The 13,456-nt window shown below is 46.3% G+C and overlaps 1 pseudogene; it reads right to left on the bottom strand.

Moving 5' to 3' along the window:
• Positions 1 to 2,647: 2,647 nt before the first annotated feature.
• Rps17-ps7 (ribosomal protein S17, pseudogene 7) lies at positions 2,648 to 3,794 on the bottom strand (annotated as a pseudogene).
• Positions 3,795 to 13,456: the final 9,662 nt, after the last annotated feature.

Here is a 13,456-nt window from a genome sequence, read left to right on the forward strand (position 1 = left end):
GATGGAATCCTTTTTCCTGTTCTTTCCTTGTCTTTGGACAATCACTCCTGAGGCCCTGGCCGCCCCCTCAGACTGAGTAGGCTCTTTCCTGGACCAACCATTCTTACTATCTCCCAGGACTTTGGCTGCTATCTTATCGCCTCCATCCCCATTAACACACTTGCCGTGGGTCTCATTGCATCTGGGAATTAATAGGTTCAGAAATGAGGGAATTCCTACGATTCCACCAGCCGACACCGAAATAACATACTCATGCTTTCCTATGCTGACATAAGCAAAGCCTACAAAGCGACCCTCTTCCCCTCCAGTCTCCTTTGTGTCTCTTCCCATTTTCAACCTGAAGACCCCACCGGGCTTGGTGTTGAGATGCCCTGTGGCCTGACTCTACCCTTTCCACCCTATCAGTGCACCCAGGGCTCCAGACTGCAAGGCTTAGACAAATTGACTCTTTTCAGAGCCTCAAAAAGAAGACTCACCTGCTCAGTGCCCGTTTTGAATGACCCTTCACCTTTATTTCCACGCACCTTGTTTCTTCCCCAAGCTCTTTCTCTACCTCTGAGGTTTGGCTCACCATGCCTCCTAGACTCTTCTTGCCTGTCTGGCTCATTCCAGCCCCCACTGATTCTCTTCTACCGAACTCTACAGTACCTAAACATACATTCTATTCAAAATGAAAGAAATCCTAACCTTCGGGTCCCAGTTTATGAGTTTATTTGTCAAAAAAGTATAAGAGTAAATAATAAATGAAAATAAATGACTAACAATGAATAAGAAATGTGTCGACATGAGCCAGGCTATGGTGTATTCCTTTAATCCCTAGCACTTGAGAGGCAGAGGTAGGAGGATCGCTGTGTTTACTGTTAGCTTAGTCTACAGTGTGAGTTCTAGGACAGCCAGGGCTACACAGAAAAACCTTGTCTTAAAAAAAGCCAACCAACCAATCAACCAACGAACCAACTAACCAACCAACCAACCAACCAACCAACTAACCAACCAACCAACCAACCAACCAACTAACCAACCAAGTAACCAACCAACTAACCAACCAACCAACCAACCAACTAATCAACCAACCAACCAACCAACCAACCAACTAACCAACCAACCAACCAACCAACCAACCAACCAACTAACCAACCAACCATTAAAAATCTGTGAACCTATCAGTATGAACCTCCCTTATCTGCGTGAACCTCACTTCCTTGATTAGGTTCAAAGCTGCTTGTGTATCAGGGTCTTCACCATAGCATCTGGTCCCATGTGGAGCACCTGTCAGGTGCATGGCTTGATGAAGTGGGCGGGTCTAATGTCTCTGAGAAGATTCTTTTTCACAGTGTGGCTTCCAGCATATGATCTGTAATGGAGACTGCCTATGAAGACATCAGACCCAGAGCTAGCCCTCGACAGGTTCATGCTGGAATGTTTCTGTCTCACAAGTCTCCTTGATACAAAAGAGGCCATTTTCTCTGCTGAGAGAAGAGCCTCCAAGGAAGATTCATTTGCTTGGACCAGCAGTGTTGCCCACCCTGTAACTGTAAGGCTAAATCTTGTAGGAAGGGAAAGGGGGCCCTGCAGAGGATAGGATGGATTCCTGAGAATCCACTCAGCAACTCTTGAGAATGAGATTCTGCCACAGACTCGGGAGATGTCTCCATTGAATTTTTCCAGGTGAACTACATAGGTGACCTCTACCTCCCTGCCCTCCTGCCAGTTAGTCATGGCCTCTCTCTTTGTTGTATGGAGAGGCCTCCTGACCTTGGGGTGGCTTTGAGGCAGGTAAACTAATGGGTTAATGACCACAAAGCCCTTTGAGCACCTTAGATAAAAGGACCTGGCCTAAGTATTAATTATTGTTGTTTAAAAAAAAAACTATGGTGATAGAAGGAGGGCCCGTCTGTTGTCAGGCCTGGAGGATATGAGGGCCCATTTTGCCGACACCCATCCAGATTACTCATGCCTCTTTTGTTTCTTTTGGCTTCTGTGTGTTAATACCATCAGAGCAGATGGCTTTGATGAACCAAAATACATCGACTACAGCCAGTCCATTAAAAATGGAGATACAACAGTCAAGAGGCCAAGCACCTTCTGCCAGAAATAGCTCTCTTCCAGGAAGAGACTTGGGGGGTGGGGGCTGTGAGTACTCACCTGGTCTTACCTCTCATTCAGGGTGAGGTAGCCACCACTGTGACAGAAGAGCTAAAGAATAAGGAAGCAGAGGTCTAGACAGAGGAAGGCAGAGACACGAGGCATGGCTGTCAGAGGAGACAGCCAGGGTGTGTGAACTAAAGCTCCTGAAAAGGAGGTGTATGGCAGATTCTGGCTGACTGATTTAGAACTTCAGGACTGTGCAGAGATTGGAATGTTGCAACTCCAGAGGTCTATCTTGGGCTAGTTCTAGCTCTAAGGAATGGCCATTCCTTGCCTACCTGTGTGTCAGAGCTAACATCTAGTAACTTATAGATAAAAATCTTTTGGAATGCATTAATTTAGCAGACCACTAACTTCCACCAACTGACTTCCACCACCGGAAAGCTCAGGTGGCATCTTGGGCCTATAGGAAAGCTTTCCTATTGATTTCCCCATACCTACCGATGAATTTTCTTTTTAAAACTTGTCTTCAGGTTTATTGAAAATATGGCATAACGGGTTAATCAGCTTCACGTGGTGTTTTGAAATTCATCCCAACTGTAGGTTGAGTGACCTGGAGGTTAGACAGACAGCCAAAGTCCAGAAGCTACAGCACTTTCTTGGTGTCAGGGTCTGCCTCAATGATCTCCTGATCTAGGGTTGAGACCTCATGAACACAATTATCTCTCCCCTCCCTCTCTTCTTCCTGCAACTTGACAGAGATGCCTCTCACAGGACCTCTCTGAATCCGCTTCATCAGATACATACATAGCAGCTATCTTGCTCCGAAGTTTTCTTTGCTGAGAATGATGCTGATCTCTTTGCACACACGCTTGTGGGTGTGCAAGTCATTACCCAGGCTCGTGTAGTATTTCTCGATGATGACCCGGGCCACCTTCTTCACAGTTTTGGTTCGAATGCAGCTCATGTTGATGGGTCTTGGTAAAAGAGGGAGCAGCCCTACCAATGAATTCTAAACTTGTCTCGATTTATGACTTTCTTTGTCCTATAAAAGTATAAAAACTTCATGAAATTGCTTCCACACTGGAACATCTGGGGAAACCTAAATCTGGGCTCCTGGGTCACAAGCACTCAAAATGGCTCCTGAATAAACTATCTCTTATTGCCATGAAGATGAGAGTTGTGGCTTCACTTGGGCACTCCCAGTTATGTCCTCATTGTAGTCTTTTTTGGTGTTGTTTTTGTTTTCTTCAAGACAGGGTTTCTCTGTGTAGCTCTTGCTGTCCCGAAACTCACTCCATGGACCAGGCTGGCATCAAACCCAGAGATCTACCTGCCTCTGCTTCCCAAGTGCTGGGATTAAAAGCGTGTGTCACCGCTGCCTGGCTGAGACTCAAGTCTTTAGATAGGACTTGTGGATCATGACTAGAGGAAAGGAAAAAGAACCAGAGTGTGAGAATAAACCACGAGCTCCTAGTCCTACTGAGACTATGATTGGTCGCACAAGGATAGGCTGTGACAGGGACAGCTTGGCCAAGAAAGCACTGTTTGTTCTTTAGTTTGTCGATATCCACAAGGTACAACTGGTACGTTATAGATGAAAAGCCCCTACTCCCCAGCCCCCCATGCCTAGCATTTATTTGATGCTCTGTGGTCACCATCTTGAAATTCTTAATGCCCTTGTCTTTGGATTCGTGTTTGGCCAGTGAAATGGGGTGGACCATGATGCATGTGTGTGTTTCTTTTTTTTTTTTTTTGGGTTCTTTTTTTTGGAGCTGGGGACCGAACCCAGGGCCTTGCGCTTCCTAAGCAATCGCTCTACCACTGAGCTAAATCCCCAACCCCCATGTGTGTGTTTCTTTAAGTCATTACTCAAGCACGATCTAGTTTCCCAGTCTCCTCCACAGACAGGTTCTTGAGAACGTCGTCAGTTTACTGTTAGTGCCCCGGATCAGCCAGCTTCCCCAGTTCTGCAGAGGAGCACCAGTTGGGTCCCCTATCTGCAGGGGTTCGCTGTGATGACTTCAAAAGGGGTGCCTCTGGTGCTCTCGGAAAGGGATGCTGACAGCTGGTTCTATGCAGTTCACACTGAAATTATGCAGTTGTCCCTAGGCGTCTCATTCTGATATTTCTCATATAATAATCTATAAGCCTATATCAAATTCTCTCAGTGTGTGCATACTACACAGTTATAACTGTGTGTACTGAAGTTTTGAAGGACCACAGCAACTAGTCTGGACTTACAAACGTTAAAAACCAGCTGCGTCTCATTCGTGAATGCCGCAGTATTTTAAAAGCTATTCATTTCTATTTTATTTTGAGAGCAGGGTCTTGCTTTGTGGCTGGGGGTTAGGAGGGGGGCTTCACTCTGGATCCTCCTGCCTCAGCCTCCAAAGTGCTAGGATTTTAAGTGTAGGTCACGAGACCTGGCTGTCAGGTTCCTTTGTGAAAAGTTAGGTGCTGGAGAGATGGCTTAGCCATCACGGTCACTGGCGGCTCTTCCTGGACACAGGTTCAGTCCCCAGCACCCATGTCAGATGGTTCACAACTTCCTGTAACTTTAGCCTTTTCTGGCCTTGGAGGCATGAGTATAAGCATAGCATACGTTTTTCTAGATACATATTTAAAATCTTACCAAAGGAGGAGACAGCTATTCTTAAGTTCTCTCTCTGGCTTTTGACGATTACAGTCTTTCAGTTGCCTTAGCAACTTCTTCATAATGAGTTAGATTTGTTTTTTAAAAGAATTATGTATGTATGTATGTGTGTGTGTGTGTGTGTGTGTGTGTGTGTGTGTGTACACACACACACACACACACACACACATGTTCTCAGAAGCCAGGAGAGGGCGGTGGATTCTCTGGAGCTGGAGTTGGAAGCTGCCTGACATGGCTGTTGGGAACCAAACTCCAGTCCTGTGCAGGAGCAGCAAACACTTGTAAAAGCCGAGCCACGTCTCCAGCACAGCCCCCTCTCTGGTCGCTTTGTTATCAGCAGGGAGAAGATGATATGAAAAATCTGCCGGTGTTCACAGTCAACCGCTACGCCCAGGAGGAAGAGGCCGACCCTACTGAGTAAAACGTTGACTCGTAAAAATTTAATTTTACCGAAGTGACCTTCTGAAAGGGGATGTTGATAAAGGACTTAATAGAAGAAATTATTTAAATGCAATCTTATGAACTGTGCCGGCCATAACAAAAACAACAGATAACATTAGGTATAATAAAATTCATATAAAAGGAAGGGTAAAAGCTTCAAAATAAGAAAACACACTGTGGTGGCATGATATCCCATCAGTGAATATCCCACATTTCCAAAGGAAGCACCCCCAGACTTATTACTAATTTCTACCCTGTCAATTTCTATTAACGCAAAAGTCTTGTATCATCTGCCAGGCTGTATACTGGGGTTACACAGCTGGTAGTTTTTTTGTTTTTAATTCATCTCTGATGCATGAAGTGGTGCACAGGGCTTTTGATGATAAAATGATAGATCTGCTGATGAATTAGGCAATCAGTCATCAAGTTTGCATTGTCTTTGGTTTGAATGAAGCAATGTTCTCTATACACTTAGCCTGGTGTGGAGCCCGAGGTCAAAGGCCAACAAGTACAGAGGATGCAGTTTTGCACAGACTCTTAGACCAGACATCATGAATGACATGAACAATCTTTAAACGTATTGCTTTGTTTAAATGTGTCTTATTCACATCTTACATTTACGTTACTTATAATCTCCTAGTTTAAAAACCTCATTAGAGACTGTATATTTAAAGTAACACACACACACACGCACACACACACGCACACACAGGAACTACAGAAATCCACAAGAAGTAAGGCACTTTAAAACATGACTCGGAGCCACTGTTAATTCATGTTAGGCTCTGCTGTTAAGACAGATTTTACTGATGTACTGGAATCAGATGAGGCGCCAGCACACAAAACGTGCAGAAACCTTTGGTTCTGATGTTGGAGACGGCCATATCCTCTCACCACATGGTCTGATTTCTGCTTTTCACAAGAAAAACAGTAAGACTCAGGGTGACACCCACACCACACAAACGCAGAATTCAGAGCAAATGATTTTTGCTAGAGAGATGGCTCAGCAGTTAAGGGTGCACACTGATCTTGCAGTAGACTCGATCTCAGTTCCCAGAGCACACAGTAAGCAGTTCTCAATCACGGAGAACGCCCTGGCTTGGCCTCTGTGGCATCCTGAACCATGTGCACATAAACATGCATGTGCGCGCACACACACACACATACACACATATGCACACATGCACACACACATACACACACATATGCACACACATATGTGCTCAAGCTATGTCAGCAGGTCATAGTGGCTCACAATGTAATCTCAGCATTTAGGAGTCAGAAGAATTGGCGTGAGTTCAAGGCTAGCCTGGGCAACACAATGAATTTCAGGCTAGCCTCCCTGTCTCAAAAGATCTGTTTGGATGTTGGACCCGGCCATATCCTCTCACCATACAGTCTCATTTTGGCTTTTCACAAGAGAAAAACCAAACCAAACCAAACCAAACCAAACCAAACCAAACCAAACCAAACCAAAGCAAACCAACCAACCAATTGGACAAAACTCCCAAAGACACATAAAACAAAATTATTTTGCTTGATAAACGTGTTTGGACATGGCATTTGGATAATAAAAATGCATATTTAGGTGGTATTCATATAAAATCACAGGGATAAACAATGCTATATTTTAATATTCCAAGCACATTTAAGACTTTCAGAAGACAGGACAGTTTTCAAGATGGCCCCAGTTATCTGACATTCTGCCTGCTAAGAGGGGGCTTCCAGTTGTCCCCTTAAATCTAGGTCAGCCTTAAGGATTCGCCCATAGTCACTAAACACAGTGGGGAGTGATAAGCCTAAATCCCCAGGCGAGGCGGAAGATTTACAGCATCTGTAAAGCATCTTGGATTACTTGGTCACCAAATGCTCTCTCCTGGGATACAGCGGCTACACACACCGAGGTCCACATTTAGGTTCTCTGGTCAACAGTGCCAGCTGAGCCCAGCCTGCCGTCACCAAAGCAAAGCCTCCTGGGAAATTATGCTGCTGCTCTCTCTGTCCAGTTGAGTCTCTGAGCTGAGTTCATGTTCATGTCAACATGAGGGAACTCCCTGCTTGGCTGTGGTGCTAACTTTCATGTCTACAGAGTTCCTAAACAGCTTTGCCAAAGCCAGAGGCTTTTATCCTTATGGAAACGGATGGACCCACCAGCACCAGCGTTTCCCGAAAGGGCGTGTGCTCTGAAGTGTTAGAGATGTCCTCGTAAATGTTAAGATTATAGCTTCTGTGTCTTCCCTAACTGTTGCAACATACAGAATGGGACAGACAGTCAATGTGAATGAAATAATTAGATGTATTGTTTATATTGTTGTAGCATTTTTCTTTCAGGATCTCAGTGGTTATTATTTTTTTTTTTCAGAAGAAATAAGAACATCTGAGTCGAATGTCCATTTTCTTTTCAGAATTCCAAGTGAATAATTGAATTAAACTTGGAGGGCAGGAAGTGACTTCACTGAATCTTTCCAATGAAGCATGTTTAGATTAATATCAATGAAAAATTCCCAGCATTACAACCATCACTAGCAAATCCCTGTAGCTGACAAGCATAGCAATCTACTAGGGTGGAATTTTGGATTTTCAACCTTGGGTGCACTTTTAAAGGCTGAACAATGTCACATCTGACCCAGTCTTCAGATATCCCACTGAAATAAGTTTGCAATCAGGGCAGGATTTCTGTCCCCTATAAAGATGGTGGCTAAACTCCCGTTTTATGTTAGAGCTGCGAGTCACTTAAGGACGAGAAGTTCATTGTCTGGCAAATTTATCATTCCTTGATAAATTTGTTTAATAAACTTGATAAAGCTTCATAAATTTGATAAACCTCGAAGGGGGAATCTTTGCTATCAACTTGACTGAATTTGAAATTACCTGGGAGACACACCTCTGATGTCATTGACAGCATATCTAGCCAGGGCTAACCAAGTAGAGACAACCCACCTGGACCGTGGCTGGCACCATCCCATAGGCTGAGTGAGGTTCTGGGCTGCGTAGGAAGGGAGAAAGCGAGTGGTGCACCGGAGTTCATCTCTCCTTGCTTCCTGCCTGTAGGCTCCATGCGGCAGCTGCCTCACGTTCCTGCCACCATGCCTGCACACCGTGCTCCCAATATGAGAGCTGACCTAAGCCCCTCCTCCCTTAGGTTGCGTCTGTGGGTGAAACAGTGATGGAATTCTCTGTCAAAACTTCTGGATGGATAAGGGTGCTGCTCCTTCTGGGGAGAATTTTCAGTAACAGAGAACAGTAGGGAACAGGAGAGGAGAACATTACCAAATCTGGCATCAGCACTCAGGACAAATGCCTGGGGGAACCTGCTAGCATATTGCCACCAAGACAGCCAGGCCAGAGACCTGGGCACAGCAGAGGTTTCTCCCACCCACCCCCGTCTGACCCCCCCACTGTAGGCATTTTTGTAATACAGGACAAAAAAAAAAAAAGGTAGTAATCTCAGTTAGAAGGACAGTGTGGCTGTCCTCTGAGAGGCTCTACCCAGCAGCTGACTGAGACAGATGCAGATACAGTCAATCATTGATGGAGGTCAGAGACCCCTATGGAAGACTTAGGGGAAGGATTGAAGGAACTGAACCCCATAGGAAGACCAACGTTGTCAACTAACCTGAACCCCTGGGAGATCCCTGAGACTAAACCACCAACCAAAGAGCATCCATGGGCTGGTCCAAGGGCAATGGCACATGTGTAACAGAGGGCTGTTTTGTCTGCCTCAGCGGGAGAGGATGTGCCTAATCCTGTAGAGACGTGATGCCCCAGGGAAGGGGGATGCAGGGCGTGTGTATGTGGGATCAGGATGGGGAGCAGCATTTGGAATGTAAATAAATAAAATATTTAATAATAAAAAATGAACAATTTGCCTTCTATTGTTTTCAAGGGTGAGGTGCTTTCACTATTGAGAGGTCCTCATGTGTTTTGTCCCCTGTTACAGTTAAGGTCCAGGGCAAGGATTTTGGAGGACACAGGACATAAATATATTTCAGACTGAAGCAGGTGAGGGAGACCCCAGTTCCAGGGCCAGCTTCTCCGTGACTGAAAAATCATAGGACGATTTATCAACATCATGTAGATTACTCTTGCTGGGGGTGGAAGAAAGTATGGGGTCCCGACACCCCAAGCCTGCTCCACCAGGAGTCTCTTGTGCCTCAGGTGACAGGAAAGCCACACTTATAGTTGCGGACATAATAACTCTTAAGAGTCAAGTCAAGGGGGCTGGGGATTTAGCTCAGTGGTAGAGCGCTTACCTAGGAAGCGCAAGGCCCTGGGTTTGGTCCCCAGCTCCGAAAAAAAAGAAAAAAAAAAAAAAGAGTCAAGTCAAGCATGGTGGTTGGCATCTATACTTCTAGCTACTGGAGAGGCTAAGACAGGAGGATTGCTTGCCTTCAGGAGTTCAAGACCAACCTGGACAACATAGTGGGGCCCACTAAAAACAACAAACAAAAAACAAACGAAACCTTTGGGGCTGGAATGATGATGGCTCAGAAGGCAAAAGTGCTTGCTGCTATTCCTGACGCCTGAATGATCTGTGGAACTCAGGTGGTGGAAAGAGAGAAGCAACTCTCACAAGTTTTTCACACGTGAGACAAGGCATGTTCCTCCCCCCCTCCCCCCTCCCCTTCCCTTTCCCCTCTCCTCTCCCTTTTCCTTTCCCTCCCCATTTCTCTGTCTGTGTCTGCCTGTCTCTCTCAATAAACAAACACAAACAAATAATGTTAAATTAACAGAATCTCAGCCTTCCTGATGTCTTTCTCTTCTTTCGTATAAAATGTCTAGTTCATCAGGACATCCCGCTGTGTCAGTCTTCAAACTATAAGCATACTCGTGTCACTTTAACTGGTTCAAGTGACAAACACTCCTCATTTGTTTAGCTGTAAAGGGCGCCAGCTGGTCATTGGCTCGCAGTCCTGTGTTCCCAGTTTCTGGCTTAGTCCTGTTATCGTGGACCCTGATTCAGCAGCAGAGGCATTCCCGGGTTGACTAGAATCACTTCACCCTGTGCTGGAATCCCGGAATGGATCTGTTTTCCATCAGAGAACACTCAAATGCTTTACAGCAGCACAGCAGCCTCAGTCCTTATAGAACCTCTTCTTGGTCCTTACATGATCTTCCCTGGCCTGTGTTCCCCTCTACTCCCTGTGGAGCCCCTCCCAGCCCTTAGTCACCAAGGTTCATCTTACTCCCAGGCCTTTGCACCGGATGGTTCCTCAGTATTTAATTTATTTCCACATGTCCATCTGTCCAGCTGTCCATCTGTCCAGCTGATTCGCTACCATCCTGCATTCTTTTCTACGAGGTCTCAGCTGACCTCATGAGTAAGACTTACGTACCACTCTCTTCACAAACCCGAAAGCCACACCCTCTCTTCCTCTGCTCCACTTTTTAATTTTGCTAGAACACTTAGTACTTCCTAAAATATAACGCAGTGCACCCCATGCAGGTTTCCTCCGCACTTGCTGTGCCAGGGTTTGTTTTGTTTGTTGATGTATCTGATCACCGAGAGCTGTGCTTGGTGCACTGGAAGGGCTGAATAAAAGTTTGTGAGACAAAAAAAATGATGAGGAAAAATTCAGACTATTTTAGGCCAAACCATAGAACCAAACTTAAAAAAACCAAACCAACCAACCAACCAAACAAACAAACAAATAAATGGTGAGCTTGAATATGCTTGGCCCAGGGAGTGGCACTATTAGGTGTGGCCCTGTTGGAGTAGGTGTGGCGTCACTGCGGGGTGTGGGCTTTAAGACCCTTGTTCTAGCTGCCTGGAAGCCAGTCTTCACTTAGTTGCCTTCAGATGAAGATGCAAATCTCTCGGCTCCTCCTGCACCATGCCTCTGGATGCTGCCATGTTCCTGCCTTGATAATGGACTGACCCTCTGAACCTGTCAGCCAGCCCCAATTAAATGCTGTCCTTATAAGAGTTGCCTTGGTGATGGGGTCTGTTGATAGCAGTAAAAACCCTAAGTAAAACACAAACAAACAACCCCCCAAATCCCGATAAAACAAAACATAAAAGCCACACCAAAAGCCAGGAAGTACAGCGGAGTGGAGAAGCGTATGAGCAGGGGATTGACCAGTTCCACAAGGTCTCCCCTGACTGGACGTGTGGGTGGAGCCACAGCCGCGTCATGAGTTTGCGATCCAGGAGAGGGTTCAGGCTGTTCCTCACCACCCCCCATGGGTATTTGGTCTGCCGTGTTCCCCACTCATTTCTCCATTTTACTCAAGAGCCTTTTAGAGGAGATGGGGTGGGGGTGGGGCTGGGGGCTGGGGGGCAGCGGGGGAGGATGAGGTACAGCAGCACGGGGGACTTTGCCAGGTGAGGGAGCCGTGCAGCCTTAAGGAAAGCTGATTTCTGATTATAGCGACGTGGGGGAGATGAATGCCTTCTGGGAGTGTGTAGCCAATTGTCTCTTCCCAGGCTGATGTCCAGCATTTCGATTCTGGTAATCAGGTAAATGTTGGCTACAGGAGACCCTGTCTCAAACAAACAGTTTGGAGTGCCCAACACCATATAGATGGCAGAGGCAGAGTTTGCCCCCTGGCAGACGGACTGCCAGGTTCACACTCCTAGCCACTTGGCAGCGCAGCTCTGGATAGGCGAGAACGGGTGAATGAGGCAGGGCGTGTGCCCGCCGGTGAGTGCGATGAAAGGCGGGCTAATCCTCCTGTATAATTTACTCTGTGGCTCAGTGTCTGCCTTATAAACCCTGTGTCCCTAGGGGATGCGCCTTGGATGTAGACGGACAACTCTGAACCCGAGCACCCGGAAGCAGCACTGATTCCCAGCAGTGGTCTGACTGCCTGGTCTTTCCTCCCTCTCCCTCTGTGGACAGCAATCATGCTGACAGACCCTCCACTGGTTCTAGGACGGGCTTCTGAATGACGACCCAGCCATATCCAGCTGGCCTCAACCTTGTTCTGTGGCTGAAGATGAGATCTTCCTGCCTCCCCAGTGCTGCATAAATCCTCATACCGGGCTAGCCTAGGGCATCTTATTGAACCTCCTGGTGAATCTGTAAATGGAATGCAGAGAGCAGTGTCTGTGGCTTTCCTGCTGCGTAAAATCAGGTCACTTATTTAATGAGCAAGGATCTAGGACACAGCGAATGCCCCTCCATAAGTTTTAGCTACCAATATCTCATTTTGTTTTTCTTAAAAAAACAACCCTGATATTCATTGATTTTATGTGTATGGATGTTCTGCCTGCGTGTATATGTTTGCACCACGTATGTGCCTGGTACCCTTAAAGGTCAAGAAGAGGGCATCTAGGATTAGAGTTACTGACAGTTGTGGACCACCATGTGGGTTCTGGGGACCAAACCCGGGTCCTCTGCAAGAGCCACAAATGCTTTTAACGGTTGAGCTCTCTCTCTAGTCCCTTGCTTTGTGTTTTTGAAACATGGTCTTGATATGTAGCCCAATTTGGCCCGGTAGCCTCCTGATTGTTGGCAACACCTGGTATTAGTTCTTTTAAAAAGTCCAATTGATAATTAATAAAATTATGTACTGTGCACAAGACTCTCTCTCCCTGTCTGTCTCTCTGCCTCTGTCTCCCCCCGTCTCTGTCTCTGTCTCTGTCTCTGTCTCTCTGTGAGTTTGTGTGTGTGTGTGTGAGTGTGTGTGTGTGAGTGTGTGTGAATGTGTGTGTGATAGATATTCCAGGCTATATTCAAACTCTCTATGTAGCTGAGGATAACCTTGAACTCCTGATTTCCTTGCCTCCACCCCCTCAGTGCTGGATACAGGTGTGGACCACCATGCCCAGTCTATGTAACAATGGGGATAAAATCCAAGGCTTCACAAATGCTATGCATTACTCTACCAATCAAGTTTAGAATTCCTAGGGGAAGCAGCTAGTACTGGAGGAATCAGGGAAAACGGAAGATGCGAAAGCTGGACCTTGGGCAGGTAGAGACGGATAGTAGATTCTAGCATCGAGAGCGGAGTGAGTCAAGTTGGGCAGGAGGCCCTGTGGGAGCACGTTAGAGGAACCCCTGGCTACCCTGCTACTCTTGGAGAATAAGGGACCCAGGAGAGAGGAAGAGACACCACGCTGGGGCCTGAGTCTAGTCACAAGCTGAATTTGAAAAGAAGATCTACTTGTCTCTGTGTGTCCATGTTTGTCTGTATATGTATATGAGAACGCCCACAGAGGCGAGACGAGGACTTTAGTTCCCATGGAGGTAGATTTACAGAAGGCTGTGAGCTGCGTACTGTGGGTGCTGGGATCAGAACCCCGGTCCTCTCTGCAAGAGCAGCAAG

This window comes from Rattus norvegicus, chromosome 4, assembly GCF_036323735.1.
Source record: "Rattus norvegicus strain BN/NHsdMcwi chromosome 4, GRCr8, whole genome shotgun sequence".
Lineage (NCBI taxonomy): Eukaryota > Metazoa > Chordata > Mammalia > Rodentia > Muridae > Rattus > Rattus norvegicus.